Below are 19,213 nucleotides of genomic sequence, written 5' to 3'. Positions count from 1 at the left end.
GAGAAGTCTATTAGGCTCACCTCAGAAATACTTAGAAATAGGGCAAAAGAAAAGCAATGTAGCAATGGAAATTCTCACTGGATGTTTAAATTTTTATTTCACCAAGACCATGGTCAAAAGGGTTGTCCATAGCAGTTTTGGCATCTCCATTCACAGAGAATGAAACCTGGACAACACAAGAGCTGGAAAAACCTAATCTAACTTTTGAGGATTGAGTTTTTGCCTTGGGAAATGGTTAGATCATATGGCCAGCCGACGTCCTTTGCAAACTAATTGCTCCAAAACCCCATTATTTTAACATCTTACAATGGAAATTAGGAAAGAAAAATTCCAGTTTTGATTTTAGACTGATCTATGAGTAAAATAATTAGATTATATTATCCACTTGGCTTGACAGAAGGTCCTTTTATCTAAACCATTTCTCAAACTCTTTACATTCTAACTTTGGGCTTAAATGTCAAAAACAAGAAAGAAGGAAATTGATCATTAACTGGAAAATCTTAGAAGGACAGAGCCAAGAAATAAACAAAATTATGATGTGAAAAATTTGGAATTGCTCCTACAAGTTTTATTCCTTACTTCCTTAACTTCTATGTGCATTTATCACTTGTGTTCTCCAAAAGTGTCCCAGACTTGGAAACTTGAGTCCCTTTACAAGGTGCTCATCACTCAGCCAGTCTTTTCTAACTTGTCATCAATTTCAGTTGCATAATTTTTCACAGGATCCCTGACTTTTTCAGTCAGACATCATTCATCATATCAGTCAGTCTTTGTACTTTTATGCTTTTATCGTTATTGAGAATATTGTGCCACAGTTCACAGTATTTAATCTTGTTCAGAAAGAATGAAATTCCCCAAAAGAGCAAGAAATGTTACATTAAATTGCACTTGATGTATATTTTTGCTGTTATTTTAATGTATTTAATAAATTTTGTGCCACAATAAAGGTATTTTATAGCTTGTATTTTCTCCTTTTAAACCCTTGCACCATAACCATTAGCAAGCATTAAATTTAAGTACACACTTAAATTTAGAGTGAATAGGTATGTAAATATGTACATACAGAAACACAAGCACTAACTCGTACTGGAGACAAGTATTACAATCTCAGATATCAGTGAAAACACCTCTTCTAAGCTGGTGATTTTTTCTCTCCACCAGCTGATATCAGCACCCTCTGGAGTCTTTTAGATCCACCTTTCAAAGGGCTATCTGTCAGATTAATTACACAACTAACAACAGATTTTGAAGTCTTCCTTGCCATAAAAGGATAATATGTCCAGTGTTGCTACTGCAGTGTTGTGATCAGGAGAGCCATTGTAAGTCAATTCTGAAGTTCTCAGAAAAGTATGCAAATCTTACAACTTTCACAGCATGCTCCATTGCCCATTCGATTACTTATAGCTCCCTAAATATGAATTGGTTATTTGTTTCACACAGGTTTTGTTTACACTGGTGATACCCTTTCATCTTTTCAATGAGGCTGTTAGTGTGAACCATCCAAACAATACTCGAGTTGCAAACCAGAATGTCCTTTCCATACCCTCCAAAATGCTGCTATTTGCAGAGCAAATGTTTTCATTTTAGAATTTGCTCTTTGAGGACTTGAACCTGTTCAGTTCCCCATGAATATTAGGTTCTGACAATATACAGAGTGGATCATTTTCTCAGTTTCTGTAATTCCAGCAGCCATGCCTGTTAGGAACTCACTTGGCATAAAATAATCATAAATTTGTCTAGCTTTAAGACTACTTTTGAAAGTCACAGGGAGGATTTAGGTACCAAACAATTCTTCAGGAGACAAGGACAAATAGAGAATAAGTGAATTAGGATTTGCAGTTCTTGGGTGCTATGCACAGCACAAATTATCTTAGCAATCATACAGTGACACATTACTACTCTAAATATTCAGATCTCCTTAGTGTTAAAGAGGTATTATGATAAATTGCAGCAGGTGTCTAAGTCTTTCTATATGTGAACAGTATATCATCACTCATATTCAGTTAATTCAGCTGAAGATGGTTACACTTGTATAATTAATTTAGCATAAAAAAAACCCCAAATTTGTTACACTGGAATCCAATAAGAATTGTTTTATAGGTTTCAACTCACTTGCATGTCTAGTCTTAGTTAAATAAATAAATATTCTCCAGAATTCAAGAATGTATTCCAAATTAACCTGTCACGTAGGTGAGAACTCTGTCCACTTAAACAGGATTAAGGTCTTAAAGGAAGAAAAATGAATTAGCAGAATTAACATCAGAATGAACCATAAGAGGATTTTAAAACTAATGGATTACATGAACTACTTGAGAAAATAAAATTTAAAGTGTCTTCAATTGATATAAAAATAGATGGATTTTTTTTATTTGTAGCTTTTTTTGTTGTTATTTAATTTTAGTAATCTATTGAAAGGCTCAAGAATTATGTCGGAAAAAATTGCCCTCAGTAATTTATTCTGGAATGGTCCCAGTGTTATGCCAGATCAGGTCCATTAAGAAGTGAAATGTGACCATCTCCAAACATATTGTGCTTTACTGATGCGAAAACATATTTTGAAGAGGTAGCTGAATATCAAATAGGCTTTTCTTCTCTCTGACGAGATCTGAAGTAAGAGCTATATATAAAATCAACTGGGTGTGGGGGATTTTTTCATAAGCTGTTTCACTCAGATAAGTTTCATTTCTGTGGTATAGGCAGAAGGGAATCAGTAAGCAGCATGTTCTGCTTTTCTCTAGTACGGTATTTCCTTTTTGCTGCTTTAACATGAATATTATAGAGTAGCAGACATCACACTCACAGAAGTCCCATCTTCCTTATAAATTCTTAAAATAAGAGTTAATTAGCAGGTCAGACTTCAGACAGCTTTCAGATAGATCCCTATTCTAATATAATTCTAAATGTTGGACTTGTTTCATTCTTCTGTTGAGCTCTGGGGTTCCAGCCAGCAGGAAAAAAATTCCCACTGGTGATTACCAGCCATGATTTCATTGCCATTGCAGAACTACAGTCACTTTCATCTGAGGCGAATTTCCAATGCAAAGCAGTCCAATATTCCATGAACATATCGTCACATTCAAACGTGAGCTTACTTGCTTTCTTCATTCCAGTGTTCTAAGAGGTAGGGTTTTTCCCAGTCTCTTTTGCTGACTTTTAAATTTACTATATTATTATTTAGATCTTAATAGCATCTAAAATTATCTTAATTAAAGAAGCTATAGTTCTCCATTTGTTTCAAATTCATAACAAATTACTTATATTCTTAAAAAAAATTTAAAAATACGCCTTTTTCTGAGTTTGAAAAATAATAATATAATAAAAGGGTAAAAAATGTGTTCAGTGCTAATATATTCAAATGTTGCTTCTTTGTCATTACATTTGTGTTCCAATTTACTATTTGACTTGTTCAGTGTTTGAATTACAGTGTGTGGACTCAACTAAGACATAATTAGTAATTCAACTTAAATAGAGAAAGATATTCTTGTGATCTAAGTAACATGGGAAAAGGCTTTGAGGAATTCACATCATGCACAAGGTCCTGCTTCTGCACTAAAGAGTAGGTTCTTGTTCTGTAAGAAATGTAAAAGCCAAACAGATATTTGCATTAACACAGAGCTCTCTGAAGTGTACCCATGGTCGCGTGAGCATAAGTATTAACTAGGAAATAATTTTGTCATGTAGTTGTATGCAATTAATATATCTGCAGATATGTGCAATTAATTTCTTGTTTTAATGCCATGGCCCCTTGGAAATTTTCAATAGTTAAGAATTTCTTCTTCCCTCTAAAGCCTTCCAAGGACTGATTGCAATTTCCAATATGCAGTTCTGATTTGGAGCTCTATTTCTTAACCAGAAATATATGGAAAAATGGATCGATTAAATTTAAAGCCTCCTGTATAAAGTATTTCAGGTTTGACATGTTTTTGCCAGAAATGAAGCGAGGGGGAATCCAGCTGGGAACCTTGCAAGTGCTGGTTGCCCTTTCTACTTTGATTTTTCTTTTCTAGCAATGAAACATTCAGTAATGGCAATGTTACAACATGTCTAAAGATAGAGAGGAAGTTTCAATTGTTGATTGTAAAATTTTGGTGTTTGGTCTGAGAAACAATTTTCTGAAGTTTCTTTTCTTTTTTTCCCAACTAGTTCTGATATACAAGATGAAAAAAAAGACCTTTCATAATTGGGTGTTCAGAGACACAGGGAGCTAATGCTCCCAGTCCATGAGCACTCTTCAGTTGACTGGCAGAGCCCCCACTGAAATATGAGGTGGTTACTTCCAGAATCTACTCTAATTTTTCAATCATTTTCTCATTTTTTTATTCTGCCAAACAGGAAGAGAAAATGGGGACCTCATGAGATTTAAGAGGCTAAGTGCTAGCAAGGTGCTACACCTGGGTCAGGACACCACCTGGAACAGGTTGGCGGATGAAGAGCAGCCCTGATGAGAATGACTCGGGGGTGCTGGTGAATGAGAAGCTGGACATGATCCAGCAAAGTGGGCTTGAAGCCCCAAAGGCAAACAGCTGCATCCAAAGCACCTTGGGCAGCAGGACAAGAGAGGATTTTGCCCCTTTGCTCTCATGAGACCCCACCTGCAGTGCTGCATCAGCTCTGGGTTCCTCAGCACAGGAAAGACATGGACCTGTTGGAGTGAGGCCAGAGGAAGCCACAGTGATGATTAGAGAGATTGAACACTTCTCCTATGAGGAAAGGCTGAGAGAATTAGGGTTGTTCAACCTGGAGAAGAGAAAGGTCCAGGAACACCTTCAGCCTTCCAGTAAGGCACCCTTCAAGAAAGATGTAGCGGGACATTTCACAAGGGATTGTAGTGACAGGACAACTTTACACCAAAACAGGATAAGGCTAGATTAGATATAAGGAAGGAATTCTTTACTTTGAGGATGGTGAGGCACTGGAGATGGTTGCCCAGGGAGGTGGTGGATACTATGTCCCTGGAAATATTCAAAGCTGAGTTGGGTGGAACTCCATCAAACACTGGAACACTGCAATCAGATCATCACTAGGGCGCCTCTTTTCCAAGTTGAGCAAACCCAATTCTCTCAGCCTTTCCTCATAGGAAAGGAGCTCCATCCCTCTAATCATTTTGGTAGCCTCCTCTGGACTCCCTCCAACAGGTCAATGTCCTTCCATCTTAACACCTAGTATTGGGTATTTAGAAAAATCATGAAATGACAGAGTTAATGCTCCATAACATGAAATTCAATTGCAACTGATCCAGAATGTTAAATTTACATTGAAATTGTGTTGAGATCATTGCATTCTTGGATAGAATGGAATTTCAGTATGTCAACAATATATTGTTATTGAAAAAAAAGGGGAGTTTAAGAATTTCATTGTACTCGTCTAGTTAAAATGAGAATATTTAAATGGAAAACTACTTTTAATGTGCATTAGGAAAAAAAAAAGGAAAATAAATAGTCCATAGTTTGCTATTTTAGTAAATACTGAAAATATTTTTAGCATGGCAATGAGCTATTAACTCAGGCATTTTTCTAAAAGCAGTTAGCTAAATGTAGCTTTATCATAAGTAAACAACCCATTTTACAGATTTAGATTTTCCTCTTACTCCATACAATCAATTCAGGATTTTTGCATATCTTATTTTTCAGCAAGATAGTCTTTATGATGAACTTGAAGCAAATTGAACATGTTATTTGTAAGATATAGAGGTTGTTATTGTTATAATGATTTATTCAAGTTGGTTTTTTTTTGCTTTCTATCTATATTTTGTTTTGACACACTGCTAAGTTCATAAGGTGGGATAACACAATTTCCTCTGACTTCAGAGACCTCCGGATCAGATAGGTTGGCTTATAACCTCTAGTGCAGAAGCTGCAAGTGTATTCTGATGTGAATCAGAATTAAAATAAGAACCTCTTATTTTCAGCTGAATAACAATGTTCACTAGTTCAATCACTTCACAGAATTGTATAATTTTCAGTCCTGTCTATGTTACAGGGTGGGCCTGAGAGATTCTGAGAGGTAATGGAAGTACCAGTTCATAAAGTTCTTGATTTTGTTTACTTTTGAGAAGTTTAGGTATTTTTCCATTCTAGATATAAAGATTTCCAGCAGCCAAACCATACTTCTGAGGCTTCCATGGCACTTGAGACAAAGACTTTTAGTTTGCAAATCTCCCAAAGGATTTAGTTTTCCTAAATAAAGTTCTAAGATATGCTTTCATTTGTAAATATCTGCATGAAAGTTTTTGTGGAGAACCCAACAGCTCTACTACTTGGATCTTACTAATGAAAAGTCAGTAAAAGTCAAATAAATGGCTTTTCAAGGTGCATATAATTGTGATGCATCAATGCTATATTTTACTCTCTTTATTTGTGTATGATTCAACTCTCAGCATGACTAGACTAGGGTTTGGTTTTTTGACATAATTTATAACCTTTTTGTTGATTTATAAAGATGTATGTAACGAACTTTTCTTAAAGTTACCATTAACTTGGGTAATTTTTGGCTATAAATATATGGAGAATGATGCTGTCAGCAAACTGATCTCAGGGGGCTGAGGGAAAGTATTTAGGGTTAGAATGTGTGATTTCTATTTAAAATTCACCACTCTGGTTCCTAGGATTAGAACAGCAAAGCCTGGAACATTCCCTTAAAGCAAGTCTCCTCTCCAGAATAGCTGCCTGTAGACAATGTTGAAGACAATAGTGGGTTACCAGGTACCTTGTCTATTGTCTTCCTCTGTTGACAAGTGCTGTTTTCTAGTAAACATTAATATTTAGAAGTAGATGCTAGAATCTGGTACCTGCTTTCTCCTGGAATTTGTACTCAGTTTTTACTCTTGATGTGATTATGAGACAACCTGCACTACTTGGGAACTTCAACAGCAGCTGGGGCACCTGGAATTTCCTTAATTTGTCTTGAAAGTCATAATGGTAAGTTATCTTAACATATCTAGGGGTGCCGTGCCCTTGTAGAGGTGTCAACATAGCATTAGCAAGGTCTGAGATGATTATGAGACAATTCTCAGTGTAATTACTCTATTTTTCAGTCAGTTTTGCTCATTTCTTTGGCAGGAGATCGGCAGAAGATTACCTTAAGTCTGACTGATGTGAAACTAGTGGTGCTGAAAGATTCTCTTTCCTAACATTTGCAAGGTCAAAGGTTCCAATTGTATTTTATAGTGTGGATATGTGAGGTTACTTTACCATTAAGATTCAGCAACTGCCATGAAAACCCCATGGAAGTCATCAGCATAATTTCGAAGATTACTTTCAACAACACAAGTGTTAGATGTCTTCCTTGGACCCGTAGCTGACAAACTGCAGAGAGGAGAAATGCAATGTGGCCAGTCTCAAATAGGATAAAAATCAGAGGTTATCATGCAAATCCCTTGTAACGTCTTTTCCACTGTGCCAGGTTTATCTATAGCACCGCTGGTAGGAATCTATCATTGATCATGAAAGCTGTAATTAAGTGGTGTTTTTCTCACTTTGAAGAGACGACAGAGTGTGAATTTATGGGTTTTTTTTTTGCCAAACATTCGTTTCCTATACTGAAAACTGTGTCTCAGAGTCTTTGCAGGAAAAGGGAAAGGGTATTTTCAGACCAGTCCACTACAGCTTCTGTGTGCAGTGGAAAGGGAGGATGCTGCACAAGTGTAAGTGAAGTTTTGTAGGGGAAGGCTCATAGCGGACTACTTTGCCAAATTATAGCCTTGCAGTGAGAAAAGAATAATTTTCTATCTGGGATAATGATAGAAAAAGAGCTGTGAATGAATGAAAAAAAGGTAGATTAAAATAATACATTAGATTCCTTCATTTTTAAGCAAGGTACAAAGATTTTGTGTTCCCAATGCTTTTCTTAACACTGCATAACATCTTCAAGTTATCCCTTGAATACAGAGACTTCTGAGAACCAGATTCCCTAAAGATTTATACATCCTTTATCAGAATGGAAACCTTTACTCCTGCAAACCATACAGATCCTAAGCAACCACCTTTTTTTTCTCTCTTTTACTTCTTTGGCAAGATTACCAGATTTGTCAAAGGAGGAAGGAATGTATTAGTAAAAGAAGGGAGTGGGTGTGGTGGAGCAGAGTTCAAGTACAATAATTCTTTACTAGCACAGAGGCCAGTAAAGAAATTTCCTTCCTATAAATATACTAACTTAACCCCGCCGAAATGATATGCCAGTTGCACAACTGAGAACAACTAAATCATAACGGCAATGGAGGACTTTATATTGCTGAGTCAATTTTTGTTATAATGAAAGAGGCTAAAACTGCCATTACTAGAGTTAAAACATTGGCTGTAAAATTAGAAAATCTGTCATTTATTCATCTTCTCTCCTATTATTAATAATTAATGGGAGACAGTTGACAAAAAAAATTAAAAAATCGCTGTTCTGAATGACATTCTTTCAGATCTTTGCTTAACTTAATTGCTTTTTGTCTCTCAAAATGTAGAAGAATGTTTTTATTTGATTACCTCTAGGTGGAAAAACAATGTTCCAACAAAGTTTTTGTTTTCAAGAAAACAGTAATTATATTTTTTGAAGAATAGTTCTTCCTTTCTTACAAAACACGTGTGAAAATTGAATGACCAGAAAATGCATATTTGATGGTATTTTACTCTGTCTATCTCATGATTTGTAAAGTGTCATCTGATGGTCCTCTTAGATGCTAACATGTCTGTTGTTTTTAAAGGATTCCTTTTAAATTATTCATTTGCCAGGAAGTTTATGCCTGGTAAAAATGACTCAGAAAATGAAAGACCATCAATATTTTTTCTATGGCAGAAAGTGAGTAGAGTAGGTGAAGAAAAAGATTTCAGCTGTTAATTGGATATTGCAAAATCTAAAGATCTGGCATGATTGAGGAGACAGAGACAGTAAAGGAAACGTCTGCTTTCTGATATCCAGGGGTCACTGCTTTTTAATCTGGAGTCTCTGCACCCTGCTGAACCTCGGGTAGGAAAAATTCCACAGATTTTCTCTGGCTTTCATTCTAATATAAATGGATTGGTGCATACTTTCATGTGTCATTTTTCTTCCTCTCGTGGTTTTAACTTTCCCTACTCTCAGTCTTATTTTACTACTGGGCCTCACCATATATAACTGTATTTATAACAATGCATGTCCATGAGCTAGATAGAAGAAGAAATGTCTTTCTTCCCTTGCCCTCTTCCTTCCCCGTCTCTATGATCTCATTCAACCAAATCAGTCTCTGTCACTTCCTGCCTTCTTTCTTAGCTCTCCTCTCCTTTCTCGAAGGATCACATGTGTGATTACAGGGTTTGCCTTTCCAGTTCCTGCATCAGAGGGAAGATCTAAGTGATGATGCTGGGCCCAGCTGGATCCAAGGCATAGCAAATTGGCCCTTGGTGGATAATGATGGAGCCTCAGTGTGAACCAGAACTTGTCTGTGATTTCACATCATTTCAACAAGTTCTTGCTGACTTTATTTGCTGCCTTCTTTGCTGCTGTTTCTAAACCCTTGTAAACAGATCTGGGTCCAGTATTTATTGATATCTTCATATCATCCTCTGGACAGGATCTTGTGTCTGTTGTCGAAGCTGACAGAGACTGTGGCTGAGACATGTTGATGATGTTTTGGCTGCCTTTCAAGAAAGCACAGACCCTCTGAACACCTTTCTAGAATTTTTAAGTAGTCAAATGTCTTCCCATAAAAATGTACAGAGGTAATGGAGAAATAAAGTTTAGTGTCTTTTTCTAAACAGATATGTCTCTATACTGATGGTCAGCTCCTAATGTGTTATGGTTAGTAGTCTTGTACATAGGAATCAATATATTCTGTAAACACTAAAATTCATATCCTGACTGACAACATAAATACACTAAAGATATTTGAACAAAAACAAAAGTAAACCAACCAAATAAAAAACAACAACAACAACAACAATAAAACAAACAAAAAAACCCCGAAAAAACAGACAAAAAAGCCCTAAACCATTCTGCAATATCAGTTGTTTTGAATAAAGTTTCTAGCAGAAGCAGAAATATTTTAAGTCTTTTTTTCTATTATATAAAATAAGGAGAGATCTCATGTCTGATTTTGTTTTGGGGCTGTTTTAAATGTGCATATTATATTCACCAGGTGAAGAAACATCAATCTTTACTTTTTGAATGTGAAGGGAATATGGCCTTTTTTAATTTTAAAAACTGTCTGCTAGCATTTTTTAACAAAAGATATTAAGGGCTGAAATCAATCTTATTTAGCAAAGCCTTAAGGAACCACAGAAACCATATATCTTTTCTTTAACTGCTTGTCTGGTAATCTCCAAACAAGAGTCTGTTTTTCACTTTACATAGAAATAAAGTTACAATTAGAAAACTACAATTAGAAAAATACATTTACTGGTATTCTTAAACTAAGCATGGGAAAATTAGCATAGGTAAAAATAAGAACTGACCCCAAACTGACTATGAGGTCAAACTGAGCCAATTATTTAGTGGGCTTTTTTGTAAGTTGAGAAGAAACACAGAGGAAAAAAAAAGAAATTATTGGTGTAGTACGTAAAAAGTGTCGCGAAAATAGCAGCTTTTGTGAGGCTTAAAACTAGAACCACAGGAAATATTAACCAAAGAAAAACTGACATGCCTCATTTCACCTAAAGGCAGAATTTGTCTGTTTGGGCAGGTTGTTGCCTGTTTGGTCTTTTTAACACCAGTTCAGGGTCTGGAAGCCCATGGGCCTTTCTGGTTGGATTCCCAGCTGGTCTCCATCTCTGCCACAGCCCTGCTCCCTCTGGACATTCCAGGGCTGTGTCTGACCTGGAACACTGCCTAGGCTTTGCTCACATACCTGCTCACAAACCTGCAGCAGGCATTGACACCAGGTACCAGTCAGTACCTAGTGCTTCCTGCCTAAACACTTTGCTTCCCAGGAATTCCCCAAAGGACTCATCCGATCAGCATCTTCCCTGATGGATGAATAATTCTTAAAGATAAATCTTTCTGCACTGCAGCTCCTGAACTGTGATGGTCAAAGGGGAGCAGGATGGACAAGGCTTGTGTCTGCATGGAGTGAGGCATCACGGGGACATGCCAGGGATAAGCCAGCCCCTGCAATTTCCTGAGGAATTCATGCCTTGAGGCAGCAGTTCCTGTGAGCAGGGTGCATGGTCAGCATCTGTGCAGGAGAATCAGCCACTGCTGTGTCTCAGCAGCCGTTTTTCAGCCCTAGAAGCTGGAACATGCTACAGCCCCTGAATTGCTGTTAGCCCCAGGAACAGTCCACACCCAAGCAGGGAAACAGCCTTGTAGCCAATGTTAGTTATCAGCTTATCCGCAGCCCTACAGATAAAGACTTCATGTGATGATATCTTCTTGTCTTACTTAACAAACTGAATGCATGTCTTGCTTTACCTTGTTCAAAGTGGTTTTCTTCCTCTGTAAGAGCTCCCTGACTTCTTCCAAAGTCAGAATGGTAACTTCAAACATTGCATTTCCATGGCTTCTTGACAGACAGGCTTTTAGTCCTTTCAAAACCCTTCCAATACCAAACCCACCTGTGCCCAGTTCATTTATGTTTTTATGAGTTTGATGCTTATTATTATTTTAAAGAAAGGTAAATTTTTTGTTTATTCTTTTCCTTCTTTTAGTCTCGGGTCTTACCTCAGGGCTAATGATTGAAATCCAGGTACCAGGCAGTAGCTCTTTAGGAAACAATAGGTGCTGGCATTCAGATTTAAATTAAAAATGTGAATATAGAGTGGTGCAGTAGAAGTGGAGATACTGCAGCTGTGGTTTAGGTTGTAACAAAGTTTTTTTGCAGACATTTCCATCAGTAGTAGCTGAGAATCCCAACTCCTCCTGGGTATGTGAGGCTAAGGAAAGCCTGGCCGAACACCTTAACGCAAGTAATCTTTCCTTCTTTCTTTTATCCTAGTTTCTTATTTATTTTCTGGCAGGCATCAGCACTCCTGGGAAAACGTTCCTTGTATGTAATAAAAATAAGATTACTTTCGTGTAGCTTTTGATTGCCAATGTTTTTCCAGCTTTCAAAGAGCCCTACTTCCATATCCTTTGCAGAGAAGTGTATTACTGTTATGCACTTTGGTTTAACTTCATGATTTGTAGCAAACATGGTTAGTGCTTTCTTTGTTAAAGGAAATAGAATAAGTGCATATCTTTAAGCTACAACATTTCTCAGTTGCCAGTAGAACCTATGCAGAATGACAGCTGAAAGAAAGAGGTAGCACCAGAATTACTCAGTTATGTAGCTTTTAAACATATGAAGGAAGTAATGGGTTTCAAATTTTCTGTTCCTGAAAGATTCCTATAAAATTATGATACACATGATCCTATGATCCTATATGATCCATAAGATACTATCAAATTATGACACACAACCTTTTATGCTAGTAAATGATAATTAATTTAAATGTAACATTTATCTCAGGAATAATCCATTTAGTTCTATCATACAGTTTTAGATATTCTGAAAGTGACAATATACGCAACTGATTTCATAAATCCATGCTTTAGTGAAAGCAACAAAGGAACAGAACTTCTGTTTCTCCTAATAAACCACAGTCATATCACTGGTTCATTACTGATCAGTCACATAACTGACAATAAATGCTGCTGTTTTTCATGTGGCTATGAAATCCACAGAAAGACTCTAAAATGAAAGTTCATCACTCTGCAGTGAGACCATGATTAAATTGGGTCAGCTCCTTGAGCTAAATGAGAACTACTTTTGTTTCACTGATGATAGTGCTTAAAAATATGAAAAGATATAGCTAAGTATAATTCATTAAACTCATAAATATGCATAACAGTATCAAGGCACAAATCCATATGCACCAGTCATAATTCTGCTGCTGAAATATTTGTAATATCTAACCTTTAAGGAGACAATAAGACATTGTAAGACATAGTCAGTTGTTCTGGGGTAAGAGGATGTCTGAGTGTACAGTTTGTCTTACAAATGTATTGAGTTTGAAAATGTTATTGAGAATGAAACAATTTTATTGTTACAGCCCCAGAATTTCAATCATTGGTGGAAATGGCTTTAACTGGCTCTAACCTCAGACCACATTCCAGCCAAGAATAATAGGCACTAACCCATATTATCTGGATATTTATTGGCAATGTGGAAGCCGTTTTTCCCCAGTACTGCTTTTCTTAACTGGGGAGAAATCTAAAACTTGGGTATCTCAGGCTATAAATCCAGCTATATAAATAAAGATACTAAATCCCCTAAATTCCAGTCTTCAGTTCTTTTTTTGGGCAGATAACTTCATGGCTAAATATTTCAGTTGCTTTCTTGTGAGGAATGGCTGTGATTGGTTTTATAAATTCTTGTCTAGTAATCAGTCCATTCTCTTGTTGAATACAAGTTTCAAAATAATTTCCCATGCTCCAGTACAGTTTACAAAAAATATAGACTTTACTGCAAGCAGCCTGGGAGATTAATGAAGGTCTGCCTTTACTGCTCATCCTCTTCCCCTGACACTTTAGTATGTTAACATTTACCCAATGAAAGATATAACAGTCTCTTAAGGAAAGTGTACAACTGCTAATTAGAGACAGAAATTATTTGATCTAGCTACAACCGAGCCAATAGACTAAGTCTACAAGCAGTGTGAAACAGAGGTATGAGATTTATATTTGTTATGAAAAAGTTATACTGTTTTCTCATTTTAAGGAAATGATTCAGATTATTTGGTTCCTTTTATTTGCTGAGAAAATACACACTTTTTGGGTATGTCAACTACAAGAAATGATGAAATTCTGATGAGGTCTGCATGTGCAGAAGACACTTTTTAAAGTGCTATACCTATTAGTCATTCAACTACGAGTAGAAAGCAGATTAAAATGATATTAGAAATACAAAACTAGCTAGAGATAATAAAACTGAAAACAATGAAATACATAATGATCAATTTCTTGGGGATATTGTTATGACTAATAATGTCAACCATGAAAAAATTGTTTCAGAGAAATTTCCTAACAAGGTTCTCTCAGTAGATATTAAGAGTTCAGTAATGAATTTTTCTTGTTCCATTTCCAAAGACTCTGTCACTGAATTGTGGCTGGTCTCTGCCATGGACCACAAAACTTGCAATGAGCTTCATCCTCGATGAAAAAGTCAAATAATAAAAAAATAAATATCCTAATTTTTATACTTCAAGATCAGCCTGAGACCTACTAAAATAAATGGATTTTAGTACAGTCTTGCAGCTTGAAGACACTCAGTCAATATCAAAAGTGATACATTACAACCCATGCTATAGTAAAGTCAGGTAGTATTGACAACTGCAGAAAAAAATATGGCATTTTCAATGAAATTAAGAACTTAAAAAGTTGTTAAGGGATATCCAAAAGACCTTTTTAAACTACATGGAATTTATCAAATGACTAGTCTTTTTCCACAAAGAAAGTTTTTTTTTTTTTCTAAGATATAAATTATTCCCCTGACTATTTTTAAAATCTACATGGAATGGTACAAATCCTTATTTGTAGCTGATGAATAACATTCAGATTCCCCTTTTACTTTCTAAGACTAGAGAAGCTCACAATGCCTTTTATTCTCTGATTTCTTAGTTGTGTTTTGTTTTTGTAAAGACTTTTTTTTCTGATACACTCTTCTTCCATATAAATAAATGCGAAGTATCTACGTTTTTCCCCCCAAATTAACTCTTATGGCATTTTATTTGGACTGTTTAGCACCATGGCATAAAACACCAAACACATCAATAGACACATAAATAAGAAATAAATGTAACAAATTTAGCTTTTTACCATCTCACACCATGGAAGCAGAGTGGAACTTTTTGTTTTCTATACCACTAAATTCTTTCTGGTGCTCAGTACATTTGAAGCACTTTTTTCCCTCCAGTTTTTCCTCAGCATTCCAAGTTTAGCACAAACATCACTTCTCTCTGTGGATAAATTTGGAAAGTGTCCAGATTGAACAGCAGAGTGGGTGGACTATTACAACTGAAAATCATTGCTTGAACTGATCCTGGCATTTTAGTTTGATCCATGATTAAATTCAGAATGAAGACCTTAAAAGCCAAGCAAGTTGTGAGGAGAAAATAAAGTCTGGAGGAAAATGTCCACAGTGTTAAAACACCAGTCAGTGGAATGAATGTATGAATTCAACATCATATTTCAGAGTCTAGACAACATTTATATAGGCACAATATACTTCTGAGCTTATGGCTGCTCTTGTTTGAACCCAGAACTTTTTTGCAAGGTACAGGTTTGTGTCAAATCAGGAGAGTTTGCTTATGTACATAATGTGTACATGTAAGAGCACTAACTAGGTGTATACTTCAAAGGAAAAGTCCCTTGTATTAAAAGTAATTTAATTTTGAAAATGACAACTATACTAATGAAAGAAAAAACCACCTTAAAATTATAAACTCCCAATTAAATAATCACAGCAGTACTGGACATATGGAATCTCACTTGCACTTGACTGTTCTAATTCCTGGAGTACAGAGCTGTGTTCCTTCTGCATTTTCTCTCTGCATACAGAATTTTGAATCATATTCAGCACTTTAGGGAAAGAACAAAACCGAAAGAGCTGGAAAGCAACCAACAGCCTGAGTTAGGCAATACATTGCTGTAAAATACTCTTTAAGCAAGCAGGGTATATAATTGCCCTCAGACTGGCCTGAACTGAGTCTTGCAATGCTCTGACCATGAGGTTAACACAGAGGAGAGAAGAGCACCTCTTTGTCCTAAAGTGAAATGATTAGAGGCAGGCTTGCTTACCAGGGGAAAAGCCTCAGCTGAGTTGTCTAAGAACAGAATGTCTGCCCCAGCACTTGTGGCACCTGAGAGGTGCTTGTTAAAGCTCCTGTTTGCTCTAGGTCCAGGCTGATTTTTGCTGAGCTGTCCTGCTGTACTGAGCATCCAGACTACTTTGCTTTATCTAAAAAAGCTATCTATGCAGCCAGGTTTAGATTACTACTCCATGACCCAGCACTTGATTTTTTGATTGGGTAGTGCAGAGGCTGCTGTCTGAATCCAGCTCTGATGACCTTCTGTTATAGAAAAGTCCCTGAACACATGTAGCAAATCAAGTGCCCCAATTCTCTTAGTGCACTCGGTGTAAGGACTCCTTGACTGCAGAAAGAGCCTAAGCAGGCCACAGGAGGACTCATAATTATTATTATTGCCATTATTGCTTCCCATCTGTATTCATTAGCACACCTTGTAAAAATCAACCCAACCTTCTGTCAGCTTTGTTCTACAACTGCACTGGTACAGAACATTTGATATTTTACTGCAGCCAGCCTGCCTTCCTCAAAGCCTTCAGCTGAGTTTCCTTGTCTCTTGTCTCCTTGACACTGCCACCTCCTCACATAAAACCTGGCACAATCTTCAAATTTCAGAGCAAGACTGGACTCTAGGTTTTGGATTATGATTACAGAAACCTCCCATAACTGGAGTGTGTTTATGCTTTCTATTATATAAAACTCTCATATAAGAACTCTTCTGTCTCTTCAAAGTTCAGTGTATTTTGGATCCTTCCATCTGATACCACATGATATTCTGGATATGTAATTAGTGGATCAAGAAACAATGTAGACAATATTTCTGCCAAAATTTTACAGATCCAGACTCAAGCAATCTGGTATAAACAACACCTAGAATTTGTCAGTTCAGTATCATTAATTTCTTGCAGCTTTATATAATGTACAGATGCAGCTGACCTACACAATATGGATTAGACTGAATTCTAAGTCTTCAGACTTTGGAAGACTGAATTCCGTTTTTTTTCTTTAGGTCATGATGTCAATAGCTGGCATTGGGAAATATAAATTGCAAGATTAGGTTTTAAAATAACATATCTCTGGTCCTTATAACTATGCATTATTGCCATTTTAGGCCATATTTGCCTTATTTATTGTTCTCAGTTTACTAAAAGCACATTCTTACAGATCTCTGTGGGAAAGTACCATTTATGAACAGTCATGAACAGATAGTAGTAAAGAGAGGCTATAAGGAGTAAAGGAACTAGACTAGTCATGAACTAGTCATTTCTCTACCCTGTAAAACTTTTTCAGTGTGAATTCAGAGAGATTTTTTAACCTAAATCCCATCTATACACATTCAAGTTGGCTGGAAATTTGATTGAAGACTCTTATTGATTAAAGGATATTTAGAGAAGAGCTTCATTTCTGGTCACATATACTACATATCCTGCATAGACATGAATTTATCCACTAATATTTTTAGGTACTGAAAAAACAATCGGATTTGTGGGACTTTCTTGAGTCTATTGACTTTCAATAAAATTTTGTGACAGAGAAACCTCAGAAAATATCATGTTCAAATACAGAAAGTATATTCATTATATAAATTACACAAACATTGAAATAATTATTTAATTTTGTTAATGAAAGCATATTTCTTTATATATTTTTCCTTTTAACATTATGTACAGCTGGCACAGTTATATGATGTTTAATTTGTTGCTCAGTTGCTGGGGATATTTTCTCTATTTTCAGTTTTGTTAACTCTTTTATAGTACACACAAGGTGGTGGGCATGTAACAAATGTCTTGAAACAAACAACAGAAAAGATTAGGAAACTTAAATTTTAATTAAGTGATCAGGAGGAAAAACCAGGTGTGCATGTCAATCTATAAAGTCTTCCAAAATGCATCTGGCATAATATTTCATTGCATATTCTTCATAAATATGTGTGGATTCTAAGGCAGGACACAGATAATTGGTAACAAAACACCAGCCACAGATAGTCTCATGTAGATCAGATGTCAAAATTCCTTAAACCATGCAAACTGCCAAAGGAACTTCAGGCACACCAACCAGTTACATTCCCCAATCTGGATACCATTAAGACCCATCTCCAAGACTGGTTATTTCATCTAGAATATTCTGTGAACCAATTAAAAATCTTTCAGATGATTCTTGATCCCTCATGAAATATGAGTTACTTTCATGTTGGTCTGCATGTCAGCAGGAACCATACAGGCTTTTTTTCTTTCCCTCTACCTTGACCCTTTCTTTCTGATTTTATTGAAGCTCGGAAAAGCATGTGCAATTTTGCTGTTTTTTTTTTTTTTTTAATTGCTTTTGTTTGTCCTCATATCTAAATTTGTGGAAGTGGGTAATCATTGGTTGTCCTCTAAAGACTTTCTGATTTAACTTCAAGTAAATTACAATATTCGTACTGCAATTCTCCAGCACTCCTTTACTTAAAAAGAACAAAAACAAAACCCAAGGCATTATCCCAAGAATCCAAGACAATAGTCCCTATATTTCATATTCAAAAATAATGCGGTAATATTCTAAAATTTCTCAATTCTGTAGGATGTACCTCCTGTTATTATCAATAGTTTTATGGCAGCTTGAGGTGGAAAAATATAAGATAGCTAGTGATGCCTGCATTGGGCTTTCAGCTTAATTTTAATGCTCATGTCAGGCAGTAATAGAAGATGAGGAAGTTTATGTATTTTTCAGAACAAATCAATATTGTTAAAAAAACCAGATATAATTTCCAGGTTGTTGATCTTGGTAGTGGATTAAGAAAAAAAAATTATGAAAACTTACTGGCATAGGTTTTTTCAGCGAAGAAACATGAAACTAAATAATACATATTTTTATGTAGTCATAAATGTTCTGCGCATAAAATATGCAAAAAAGTACATTTAAAATGTTACTAAGGATGGAAAAGCAAGATTGAGACTTAGACCACAGTGAAGGTTGCCTGTACAGTCTGTCTCTATGTTCTTGAACTGTGGCCAAATCATTAACTATCTGATTATATACTTCTTTCTTGATATTGTCTCTGCCTTATTAAACTCATAGAAAGGAAAGTGTTTTATTACTTGTATCGTGTCATTCCCATGCATATTAAAACCTTTGCTGAAGAGGTAATTATTAAATTTCTTCTTATACTCAGATCCAATAAGCTTCCCTATAGCACTTGATCATTCTTCATTTTCACAATGGCCCTCAGAAATAAAAGAGATACATTATCCTAATTTTAAAGATGATGCATAAAAAAGCTGAGGTGGGAAATAGCTGAGTTACTGCATGAACACACATAGCCAAAAATGGATTAGCTCATAGGTTAAGAAACCAAACTGTGTTTTTCTGAGAATATGTATGCTGAAGGTCCCACTTTATACACTGGAGGTTTGTTTAATACCCTTGGTGGAGTGCAGAGAGCTATTGACCTCTCTTGAAAGGAGCTATCCAGAAGTCAGCCTTACTTCCAA

At 36.0% G+C, this 19,213-nt stretch overlaps 1 long non-coding RNA gene across 1 annotated transcript in view; it reads left to right on the top strand.

The window, feature by feature from the left end:
* Window positions 1-2,662: 2,662 nt before the first annotated feature.
* The window catches only part of LOC115493634 (uncharacterized), a 52,976-nt gene continuing 36,425 nt past the window's right edge, over window positions 2,663-19,213 (top strand). The window contains exon 1 of the long non-coding RNA XR_012054440.1: window positions 2,663-3,082. This is a non-coding gene — a long non-coding RNA (uncharacterized lncRNA). The remainder of the gene's footprint in view (window positions 3,083-19,213) is intronic.

The sequence above is a fragment of the Taeniopygia guttata genome, chromosome 2 (genome assembly GCF_048771995.1).
Source record: "Taeniopygia guttata chromosome 2, bTaeGut7.mat, whole genome shotgun sequence".
Taxonomy (NCBI): domain Eukaryota; kingdom Metazoa; phylum Chordata; class Aves; order Passeriformes; family Estrildidae; genus Taeniopygia; species Taeniopygia guttata.
This window is presented reverse-complemented; position numbering and strand designations above follow the sequence as displayed.